Source organism: Nilaparvata lugens, unplaced genomic scaffold (genome assembly GCF_014356525.2).
Source record: "Nilaparvata lugens isolate BPH unplaced genomic scaffold, ASM1435652v1 scaffold7255, whole genome shotgun sequence".
NCBI classification, from domain to species: domain Eukaryota; kingdom Metazoa; phylum Arthropoda; class Insecta; order Hemiptera; family Delphacidae; genus Nilaparvata; species Nilaparvata lugens.
In genome coordinates, this window is record NW_024093004.1 from 1 (window position 1) to 12,899 (window position 12,899).

General features: G+C 37.1%; 1 long non-coding RNA gene across 3 annotated transcripts; it reads right to left on the bottom strand.

The window, feature by feature from the left end:
- Nucleotides 1-4,428: 4,428 nt before the first annotated feature.
- Nucleotides 4,429-12,899, bottom strand: LOC111046292. Of its 3 annotated transcripts, none has more exons than XR_005574087.1 (3): nucleotides 12,790-12,899; nucleotides 6,516-6,695; nucleotides 4,429-4,616 (listed from the first exon to the last, which is right to left on the bottom strand). It is a non-coding gene; the product is annotated as an uncharacterized LOC111046292 (long non-coding RNA). The 3 variants fall into 3 exon arrangements; XR_005574086.1 differs by lacking the exon at nucleotides 12,790-12,899 and adding an exon at nucleotides 11,011-11,333; XR_005574088.1 differs by lacking the exon at nucleotides 12,790-12,899 and adding an exon at nucleotides 11,014-11,318.

Below are 12,899 nucleotides of genomic sequence, written 5' to 3' on the forward strand. Positions count from 1 at the left end.
CGGCTAGTGTGTACATTATCAAAGCTACAACAATTCAAATTTATTCAATCCAATTCAAAATATTTACACATTATAAGCAAAAACATAACAGGATCACACAGATGATACAATGTATTGAAGACTTTTAGATTACTATCTTGAAACGTGTTATATATTGTATTGTTATATACGTGGTATTGTAAATGTTCCCACATCATCTTACAGGAATTTTCTGTTATTGTATTATTTTATTTATTCTTCTTTGTGAATGATTCACTGTCATCATGGCCTCAAATCAAATCAAATCATTTATTTGCCATACAATAAATACATATTCAAAACAAATAAAATAAAATACATATCTTATAATCAAAAGTATAAAAAATTTAAATATAAAGTAAGCATAAATAATCACAAGCCTCAAGACGTCACAGTGATTAATTGAATTATCATTTTGTCATATAGTATGTACTATTCTTGAGTTGTTTTTCTGAGCCTTTAAGATTTTTGTATATTAGGTGTTATACTTTCTGTAGCTTTATTTAATTTAATTTTTATATCTCTTCTTACTTGACTAGAATTGAAGCAGAATAAGTAAACCACAACTCAATGCCAACACATTGATAATCTTCTTCTTTAGACACCTTCTCCATTACGGAGGTCGGCTACCATCATGGCAATTCTCACTTTGTTTACTGCTGCTCGGAAGAGGTCCTGTGACGAGCAGTTGAATGCCTCCCTCAGGTTTCTCAACCAACACATTCTTCTACGTCCCACTGAACGCTTACCAACAAGTTTACTTTGTATTATGAGGTGCAGAATTACATAGTTAGGTCCTCTCATAATGTGCCCAAAGTATTTCAACTTCCTGATCTTAATGTTATGCACAATATCCAGTTGTTTACCCATACTGAAAAATTTACAAATTACAATACAACTGAGGCTAAATTATCATGAAAAGTTAAATAGGTAATTATTTATTTAGTTATTATTATATAGGTATTTATTTAAGAAATTGGATTACTATTTAATTCCAGCTAAAGACTCTATATGTCTGGTAGCCCACTAACAAGTTCTTCTACTTCTTCCAGGGAACAAAGGAAATTGTAATTACGTCTGTGAACTTCCGCTTTTGTGACTCTATCCAAGATATATGAAGCATACCCCGGTAGGTCCACATTTCAAACGCCTGAAGTCTGGCCTCACATACATTTTTGAGTGCCCATGCTTCCAACCCATACAAAAGAACAGGAATTACATAGCACTGTAAGAGGCGGGTCCTGACCTCAAGAGACCAATCACAAGCCGACAGAAGAGGTCTCATTTTTATAAATGCAGCTCTGGCCTTCTCAATTCGTATCTTGATCTCTGGCATGTGACTTGCATTGCAGCAAACGCGGGTACCCAGATAGTTATAAGCTTCCACTCGTTCTATTTTATCCCGTCCAGCAAAATGGCGATCTTGGGGAATTCCTTGCTTAGTGATGACCATTTATACTTTGTCTTCTTAGCATTTAATGTGAGGCAATATTCCTCACTAGCCCCTATCAGATTGCTTAGCATTCTTTGCAGGTTTTCTATGCTTCCAGCAAAAAGTACAGTGTCATCTGCATAGCGTATGTTATTAATATGGGTACCATTGATGACAATGCCCCCTGCTTCACCTTCTAAAGCTTTTGCTATGTTATGCTCAGAATACTCACATTCTTGACGGACCCCACGTCTTATTGCAAGCTCTCGACTGGTTCATTATAATCATGTCTATTTGTAGGTAATTGTATATTGCCAAGTATTTGTTTGTGTTTTTGGCAATAATCAATCAATTTGGTGTTTGTGTGTAGTGCCGCAAGAAGCAGATCCACGTGGAGCGAGTGGCGCAGTTGCAGCGTGCGCTGTCCTCTCTGCAGTTGGCCAGCGACCGGCGCGAGCAGACCGAGCGCAAGTTGCGGCTGCAGCTCGAGCGCGAACTGCGCAGCGAACGCGCCAGAAACAACGCCAATGCAAATGACGCCACCTCCAGCCAAGGTTGGTTGCTGCTTCCTATTAAATTACTTAGACTTGCCACTACGTAACTTTTCGCTGTCCGATACGTCTGTACAGTAGGAAACCTATACGTTAGTGACTGTAACTTCTAAAGATGAATTTAAGGCAAGCTTCGTTGCAGACGAACCACTATCGCATGTGGGATGTGGTAGCTACTATTTTCCTTCTGTGGTGCCACAAACGCAGCGCATATGGAATGCATTGGCAGGTATGGCAGTGGCACTGATACTTCCACATGGCGTTGCGCACTGTGGTAGCGATTATTTTCCTTGCGATTGTGGTACCACTGGTTTGATCACCACGCTTCCCGTAGCTTCTATACCAAAATCGCAAGGAAAGGAAGTGAAAGACTCTGCGTTAGTCGTATTGTTCTGTGATATGTCGGTCTCACATACAACATGCAATAGTGGTTCGTCTGCAACCGGCCTAAGTTTGTGCGTAAACTGCTGACGTCGACGACAGGCATTGTTGTCGGATGACATTCATATTGTCCAAATTTCAAATGTGGTAAAACAGCTGATCAAATAACTTTTCATTATTCGTCTTTACTATTGAAGAATTAAACATTTCTAATAATATCAACATATTGCCATTTAAAAGTATAAGCTCAACCTGCCCCATTAAAACATAATTGATTATAATCTTTTAGGGTTTGTAGCTAAATTGAAATCTCCCCAATCTGAGATTCTCTCCCTGTCGTGGCCGACGACGGCATTACGCACAAACGGAAACCCCTTTAGTATGCACTGTACTGGTAAACAGACACCTGTGCTACTTGATTGGTGTAATTTGAAGTTATGTTTAATGTTCCAGTGGTTTGGTTGTTGTTAGTTTTCTGTTTACAAACTGTTTCGAGTCGTTTCAACTGATTGAAAGCTCTTTCAGGTCAGTTATACTCGAAGACTGTTCTTCTGACATTCATATCTGATATGTAAATGTTAGTGACCAAGCTTGGGAAATTTACGCTAATGACGAAATTCAACATTGTTCAGTTCGTACTGTTTTCAAGATATAAGCTTTTAAGCGAAAAATCGAATAGATGTAACTTTTAAACCACCCTCATACCCAAAAGGAGTGAGGATGAGGTCTTTTGATTTGTTCACCGTCTACTTAGTCCAAACAAAGTCGTCAAAAATCGTGTTCCAAACATTTCCTTCAAATTTCTCTTTCAACTGATCTATTGTGAAAAAACCAAAGATTTTACACTTAACACAAAAACTGTTGAAAATATCATAGGGAAATTCATAAAATAGTGAAACCCTGCATTAAGTTGGATAGCATTCCATTAGTGTTCATACTCAGCTAGGGTTTCATCATTAATCGTTGAACGCTACATGCGTGTGATTCCCTAGCTAGAAATGTGATGTGGGACTGTCAGTGGCGTATCGAAGAGGGGAGTTTCCAGATTACAACCCCCCCCCCCATGAGCTCAAAAAGAGGCTAAAAAATCCAAGATAACACCCCCCACATCATCAAATTCCACTTGGTAAATTGCATATGGAGCCCAAAACATATGCACAACCCCTCATTTTAAAATCCTAGGTATGTTACTGAGGATTGTGAGGATTTCTCCTGACATCTCATTAGTCATGAAATGCACTGTTGATAAATTAGAAGTTCTGGTAGCTATACAAATTTTCAATTGTGTTGATTGCCAGTAGAATCTTTTCCACCCAAATCTAGGCCTCGACAAAGTTTAGTCGATGATAGGATGGAGTAAAGGAAGTATGTCAAGTGTTAAAATACTTTATTTATTAAACACAACTTATGTATCGAGGAATTTTTTTGCAAGTTGGTTCCCTTGTATTTTCCATGAGTTTCCATTTCGAAGTAATGCAGTTTTGCGTTAAACCTTCCTCTGCAGTTTCATCGGTGTTTTCTCAATATTATCTTTAAAGCTCTCCATTTGTAATCTTACTCTGAAACACAAAAAAACCTGTGTCAATTTCTAGTTTTTATTTGAATTACATTTCATTGTCTACTATTAATAGATTTAAAAAAAATCGTTCTGTTGAAATAATTATTTACAGACTGTTTGAATTAACAAATGTTGTATTACATTAATTAGTGGGGAAACTGCTCTAATAGATCCAAGTTGCCAGTTGCTGCAGGACGAGTTTGAACTCAATAATTTTTAATTAATAAGATTTGAAAGGTTTTTAAATTGTGTAAACATTTATTTCTTATGAGAAGTTAACTTGGACAATTTAATAGTTCACAAAAGTTAACAATAGTTCTCAATTCACTCTACAGTAATTATTGTAGATTATTATTTCTTCAATCGATAAGCTTTAGATAACACTGTAAAATATTCAGTTCTATGTCATTATTAGTGATATTTCGTTATTGATTCAATCTAAAACATTTTAATTCAACTTTCACTATCAGTTGCACATTTTTTACTTGATCTTACTTTAATATGTATTCCAACCAGTTGTTAACTAATCACGCACGTCTTGCTCGCAAAGGTCCCAAAGACCTTGCTGTCGAATGGAGCTTATCCTTCGATTGGTCCTTTTAGGTTGAAATTTCGTTGATACTTTTTCAGGCCAGCTCTCTTGGTGTTGTCACGTCTCTTCTTGCCCTGATGTAGCCTAAATAAAAGTACATTTCAATCAATAAAAACAATATAAAACATGTAGTACCCATTTTATTAAAAATATTTAAATATTTTAAAACATTTCAACATAAAATATTTTAAACAAAAAGGGTATTACATCTTCTTCTATCTATAAAAGCGAAATGGCAATCACTCACTGACTGACTCACTCACTCACTCGCAGAACTAAAAATTTACCGGACCAAAAACGTTCAAATTTGGTAGGTATGTTCAGTTGGCCCATTAGAGGCGCACTAAGAACGTATTTGGAAAAATTTCCATAGATACGCCCAAAATCTGCGTTTTTCCAGCGGTTTTTAGCGTTTTCTCAGCTTTATCGAGAACAAATGAACAGAAAATGTTCAAATTTAGTACAGAAGGTCAGCTAGGGTGTAATAATGTTGTGTTAGAAGGGATTTGTAATAACGTCGAAGATACGCCCAAAATTAGCGTTTTTCCAGCGTTTTTTGCTTTTCTCAGATTTATCGAGAACAAAGAACAGAAATTGTTCAAATTTAGTACAGAAGCTAAGCTAGGGTGTTAATAATGCTGTGTTAGAAGGAATTTGAAATAACGCCAAAGATACGCCCAAAATCTGCGTTTTTCCAGCGTTTTTTGCTTTTCCTCGGCTTTATCAAGAGCAAATGAACAGAAAATGTTCAAATTTACTACAGAAGCTCAGCTGGGGTGTAATAATGTTGTGTTAGAAGAAATTTGAAATAACGTCAAAGATACGCCCAAAATTAGCGTTTTTCCAACGTTTTTCTCAGTTTTCTGCGTTTTCTCAGTACTTTGACTTTCTGATGGAATGAAGCATGCTCAAATGAAAAATGCAGGCGAGCGAAGCGAGTCCGCTGATCTCATTTTTGACGATCCAGTCGGGGGTCCAGACGGGGTTGCTAGACGGATATGGCGAGCGAAGCGAGCCTGACGGCTAGTCCAACTATAAAGCTAGATTTCCACATATCAGTAATATTATCCGCGTCTGGTTCAGTGAAAATAATATTCTTCCATGAGTTTTAATGGCACTATTTCACACTCAGTATGAATATTCCCATTACAGCTCACGTGGAGAATATTTCACTGAACTGGACATAGACTTTTATACTACTGACTAGCCGCTTTGCTCGCCATATCCGTCTGGCCAGGGGGCTTCACCCCCTGGACCCCCGACTGGATCGTCCAAAATTGAGATCAGTGGGCTCGCTTCGCTCGCCTGCATTTTTCATTTGACCATGCTTCATACCATCAGAAAGTCAAAGTCAAAGTACCAAATTTGAACATCTTCTGTCTATTACTTGATGAAAGAACTGAGAAAACGCAAAAAACCGCTAATTTTGGGCGTATCTTTGTCGTTATTGCAAATTCCTTCTAACACAACATTATTACACCCTAGCTGAGCAGCTTCTGTACTAAATTTGAACATTTTCTGTTCATTTTGTTCTTGATAAAGCTGAGAAAACGCTGGAAAAACGCAGATTTTTGGCGTATCTTTGGCGTTATTTCAAATTCCTTCTAACACAACATTATTACACCCCAGCTGAGCTTCTGTACTAAATTTGAACATTTTCTGTTCATTTGTTCTTGATAAAGCTGAGAAAACGCTGGAAAAACGCAGATTTTGGGCGTATCTTTGGAAATCCGTTCTTAGTGCGCCTCTAAAGGGCCAACTGAACATACCTACCAAATTTGAACGTTTTGGTCCGGTAGATTTTTAGTTCTGCGAGTGAGTGAGTCAGTCAGTCAGTCTGTGAGTGAGTGCCATTTCGCTTTATATATACTGTATGTGAAGAATATATATACTTATTACAAAAAAAATATGTGAGAATCCAGCTGTAGTCTATAATTTATGAATATTCTCACGGAATTAATAGTGAAGTGGTTGTATGTTTACCATCTGTGGGAGAAAGGTCTCGTTCAGGGAATCGATTGTCTTGCCACATTGGTATTTGGTCGACTGCTGCCATCCCACTAACATCACGTCCCCTCCGTCTGGATTGTGAGCCCACACCGTGGAGATCACTGCCTGATTCCTTTAGCTCTTCATCTCTTTGGTGCCCTTTGTCAGGTTGCCCTGTAACAAAAGTCTATTCAAAAACATTTTTCAAAATCTATTTATTTGATCATACATTTATAAATTTACACATTTTTAAAGTTTTATTTATTTATGACAGTTTTACATTAGATATTTAAAGTTGAGTTTCAATCTTGTTTAACTTGAAAATTGTTCCAACAATCAGATTCTTAGCTACTTAACCTTCCGGCAGTCGCGCTGTTGTAAAAAGTACAACAGTGTCAGTTTTTTTTGCTGCACAAAACTATTGGATGGGGTGATGTCAGTGAATGAGTCACCTATGCATTCCAAAACTTTCTCCCCATCACTCCACTGAGTTGCAGTATCAACCGAGCAATGGTTCAGTATTTAGGTGCCATTTAGTCGCGACAGGGAAAGACTGTATACGGGGACTGTAAACGAACAAATAACACAGAATGCTGGCTTTGCTTGATGTACCTTATGTTCGGAGTATATTGGCCATGAGATGGTAATTATCCAAATGTTCATAGGCTAAAATATAATCAAGAAGATGGAAAAAGATGGTAATATACAATCAATTAATATGTTTTGACAGTAAACAGAGTACATAACACTTGGAAAATTTGATGTTGTAGAAAGTACAACACGCGACTGCTCGTGTGATTGAGTAGGGCGCGACTACCGGAAGGTTAACTGAAATATGTGTAATGCTAGTTCGCTAGTTCGTATTGGGTCAGACAAACTTATGTTCTCCTGACCGAAAACTTGACAGCATCTCAAAAAATTGGAAATATGCAGTATATATGTAGGCAGTTGAGACTCATAAGCTTTATGTGTCGTGTATCTGCCACACGCTAAATAAAAAATAGAGGTCTATTTTCATTATAATTATTATAGATAGATAATTAGAATATATTTATGTTGATTTTCAATGAAGATTGAGTCGAGTGATAATAAATTGCTAATATGTTCATAATTTTATTGATGTAAATACTGAGAGTCCCTTGTTTAATTTGACTACCTACTACAAAGTTAAAACATTTTTTTTCATATAACTAATAGAAACTTGATTACAAGTAGTGATAATGTTATAGCATGTAAAATTTGACAAGAAAATTTGAAATAATACAGAAACTTACTAATATCATAGAGAAACAATAGCTTAAGTAGATATCCCATGGTATAGGGCGTTTATGTCGGAAGTTTTACTGTTATTTCAAGCCTATAGTCCACGTAGTTCTTTCCCGTGAAGCTTTATGACGCTGGTAGTCTCTCATATTGTGCCGTTCATACACTCTTACCCGTTCAAAACATTAAAAATCAACAATAATCGGCTTGAGATAACAGTAAAAGTTGCGACATAAACGCCCTATACCATGGGATATCTACTTACGCTATTGTTTCTCTATGCTAATATTATAGTAAGATCAACCAAAAGTCTTTCAAGGTGTAAGGAACTTCAGCTACTTGGAGGTTGAATTGAATAACCAAAACAAGATGAGTTACAGCATAAAGTAAAGAATATTGGCTGGAAATACTTTATTATTGGCTGCTATTACTTTATTATCATTGGCTGGAGTTACTTTAGTAACTCGAAACTTCTTAAGAACAGGCTCATATATGTAGAAATACAAAACTTAAAATATAAAGGTGCGTACAGATATACGCGCCTCGAACACGCTCCGCACTCGCTCCGATCATGAACGTTACGTGAGATGTTACGCAAGGGTTCGCTAGAGGTTCGAAATAGGTTCGAAGGATGATCGCGCGCTTGTCGTATTGTTGACTTTGCTATAACATAACCTCACAAATGTGAAACGTTCAATCCAGCTGATCGGGTGACAAAACGAAATAATATATTCTGACCAGGGGATTCCTGGGTAGCATAATAATACATTATGTTTATATAATAAATTGATGATAATTATTATGTTTGTTGCATCTATGTTGATGTTTTATTACAAAAAAGGTTATATCTGTCAATGTTTTGAAAGGTGAAAGGCGTGGTTGGGTGTTTGGCTTCTTTCTTTTAAATTCTAATATGCTGCTCGATCTGCTCGAGTGACGTTCGATTACGGAGCAGAGCGTAAGTCTGTACGCACCTTATGATAGCCTAATTCGACCTGTTTTAACGTACGGCTGTGAATCCTGGACGCTAACAAAAGAAGACAAAACCATCTAGGTGTTTTTGAAAGGAAGATTCCAAGAAAGATTTATGGTCCAGTTAATGAAGGAGAAAAGTGGAAGAGAAGAACCAATTCAGAGCTCGATGCATTGATAAAAGGCCGAAATATTGTAAAATTTATAAAGTAGCAGCGCTTGGGTGGTTTGGACATATCTGTAGAATGAATGAAAACAGAATGCCTCAAATAATAATCAAGGAGAGGCTGCATTCAAGAAGGAAGCGAGGAAGGCCGCGAATAAGGTGGGAAGATGAAGTGATCTTTAAAAAATGGGATGTAGAGGATGGAGACAAATGACTGAGGATAGAGAAACGTGGAGAGCTGTAGTGGAGGCGGCCAAAGGTTATATTGGGCTGTAGTGCTAAATAATAGGAAAAACCAAAAGTTGAGGAATGAGTAGATAGGATTGGTTAGGAATGTTAATAAGATTGTTAGAAAAATGTAACTAGTAGTTCTGTGAACAGTAGACCTCACGCAGTATTCTCATCCACAAGTACCTGATTGAAACTATAGACCTTATGGAAATACAGCAATAGACTGGCTTCTCCACACATCTGTGTAATCACTTGTCAGCTGATTTATGATGAATAATTCTATAGTCTGATTTTTACTTTCCTTGCCCTATTACCATAGGTAAGGAAAGTATTGCTTCCGAAAAATTAAGGTACCCCAATTTCTAAATTTCTATACGTTTCAAGGTCCCCTGAGTCAAAAAAGTGGTTTTGGGTATTGGTCTGTATGGTGTGTGTGTGTGTGTGTGTGTGTGTGTGTATGTGTATGAGTGTAGTGCGTCTGTGTACACGATTTCTCATCTCCCAATTAACGGAATGACTTGAAATTTGGAACTTAAGGTCCTTACAAATAAGGATCCGACACGAACAATTTCGATCAAATGCAATTCAAGATGGCGGCTGAAATGGCGGAAATGTTGTCAAAACAGGGTTTTTCGCGATTTTCTCAAAAACGGCTCCAACGATTTCGATTAAATTCATACCAAAATAGTAATTGATAAGCTCTATCAACTGCCACAGTCTCATATCTGTAAAAATTTCAGGAGCTCTGCCCCATCTATGCAAATTCCGATTTTATATTCTCAATTATCAGGCTTCAGATGAAATTTGAACAAAAAAGTTTGAGTGGAAAAGATTAAGCATGAAAATCTCTACAATTAATTAATTAGTAACATTTTCACCTAAAATTGAAAATAAGCAAGAAATTCGAGAAAATGTTATTATTCAATTGCAAACTGTGGCAACTGTTGATTCTATTAAATGATTCACTATGAAGAGATAGCAGACCTCATTATGTCTCTAGCGTTATTATCACACCAGATTTTTACTCTAATATTGGCGTATGAAGGAGGCTCCTTTTTCCTTTTATATTATCCTTGAAATGCAAAATTTCCAAAAACCCTGTATATACGTCGACGCGCAATCAAAAAAGGAACATACCTGTCAAATTTCATGAAAATCTATTACCGTGTTTTGCCGTAAATGCGCAACATATAAACATTCAAACATTTACACATTGAGAAATGCCAAACCGTAGACTTGAATCTAAAGCGGTCGTCACACCAACGTCTGCTAGCGGTAGCGAGCTCGCTCCCGCGGAGGTAGTTTTTCTGGAAGCAGTTCACACCAAAAAACGTCCGCCAGCGGTAGTTTGGTTTTGTTCTTGTTTTGATGAGGCTGGTTCTCTAGAAGTGGGGGAAGGCCGGCAACCAGAGCGCTACCGATGGCGAAGTTCTGGAGTTCGCTTTCCATGTTATTAGATTGGCCACGTCAGACCGAGCTCACTACCGCTAGCGGTACTCCCACTAGGAGACGTTTCAAAAGTTCGCCTGGCTCGCGAAGTGAAACTACCGCCGAGGTACTACCCTCCGCGGTAGCGAGCTCGGTGTGACCTGCACAACTTAATAAGGCGAGTTTTTTGACTTCGCTACCGCCGCGGACGCGAGCTCGGTGTGACCTGCCCTTTAGACCTCACTTCGCTCGGTCAATTATTGAAAAAATTTAAATAGAAATACAATATTGCACACACTTTTTTAAATATACTCATAAGGTGGAAAAGTCATGTATAAATGTTGATAATCCTTGATGAAGTAGAAAAATAAGTTGATTGCAACAATCAGTGTAATACTTGAGACTGTCTGAACAGGATCTGTCAATTACCACGATTCACGTCTCTGCTTCGTCTAGAGGTTGCACCTATTGCACCCCTATTAACTCCTTTGTATGTTGGACTTGGCTTTGATGTCGGTGGGATTCCTCCAGCCCAATATCCCAGATACAAACACCAGTAGAGTGATCGCCAACAGCTCTATTCTCATGATTCCAGATAGATATTTCAAAATTCAAACTAGAAATCACTTGTGCAATGACCAACTGTACCAGCACTGACAACTTTAATTTATTATAAACTATTAATGTATTGATATCATATTTACAATTAAGAAATTATGCCTATACGAGTCTAACTGAGAATGATAATGGCTCATCTAGTTTGTTTCTAGTTTAGTTCTTATCTAGTCTGTTTTCTTAAAAGTTCATATTTTCTGACCTCCCAGTCATTGGTCAGTGTTTTACAGATAGGAAAAACCGTCTGTTAATCACAGAATTCATAGTGAATGACGTTCAAGATTTCAATAAATAATAATTGATCATTTGTTTCACTGTGGTGCAAAAGTTTCATCCGTTGAGAATGAGAATAATATTGACCGAGCGAAGTGAGGTCCAAGATTCAAGTCGACGGTTTGGCATTTCTCTTAATGTTTAATTGTTTATATGTTGCGCATTTACGGCGAAACGCGGTAATAGATTTTCATGAAATTTGACAAGTATGTTCCTTTGCGCGTCGACGTAGTCTATGTACAAGGTTTTTGGACATTTTGCATTTCAAGGATAATATAAAAGGAAGAAGGAGCCTCCTTCATACGCCAATATTAGAGTAAAAATCCAAAGACCTTAAAGAGATATAGACCCACAATGTCTATGCCTTTCCAATGATAGCTCTTACTTGAAATTGAAGCCCACCATTGGGTTATTTCAGTACGAGATATTATATCTATATATTTGTAATACTATAGATTACAAAGGCATTGGTATGTAATAATCTTATGGGTTGCCCCCTCAATGGCCGATTCCAATTACAAGTACGACACTAGCGCTGCATGTGAGTCTATGCATCTTTAAGGTCTTTGTAAAAATCAGACTATAGAATTATTCATCATAAATCAGCTGACAAGTGATTACACAGATGTGTGGAGAAGCCATTCTATTGCTGTATCTCCATAAGGTCTATAGTTTCAATCAGGTACTTGTGGATGAGAATACTGCGTGAGGTCTACTGTTCACAGAACTACTAGTCTGAATGAGTATTCTGTTCTGTTCAAATATTGAACATTGAACAGAATTGTTGAAAATAATTGTGAAATTCACTTATCTAGGCTTATCTTGTACAGTCTTTATATGTTAGGTAGAAACTTTCAAATTCCAAGCCAAATTCTGTTAATTTTAAATTGCTGTTCTGTGGTCACATTATATTCATAGTCAAAAAGCGTGTCAAAAAATGGTAATGCGGCTTTGAAGATGGAACTACAAAGTGGAAGCTTCTGAACTAATCTTCAAAAATTTAACAAATCTTGGTATGAAAAGAAAAATTAACATCTTTTGATACTGTTTGTGAAATGTCGGGTAGTTTTCCAGTTAAATAACGATAAAATAATTAAATGTATATTGCTTTTCATTGATGTGGAGTCACTAATGGGCTATACTTCAGCCGGGACCGTGGTTTAACGTGTCCATTACATTACTATCAGTAACTAACAGCTCGTTACTTCTTTAACAGTCTGTTAACTTTTGTAATGTACTGGAACGAACTACGATTTTCAACAATAAAGCAAACTTGAGAAAATCATTATTTTTATTTTATTATAGGAAGTTATTTCTCACCATTCACGTTTCTGCTCCTTCTAGAATGTGACACCTAGGGTGGAGCGATAAGCATGTGCGTCTATTATGCGGGCTTTGGTGTTGTTGAAATTGTATCAGCCAGTATTTCC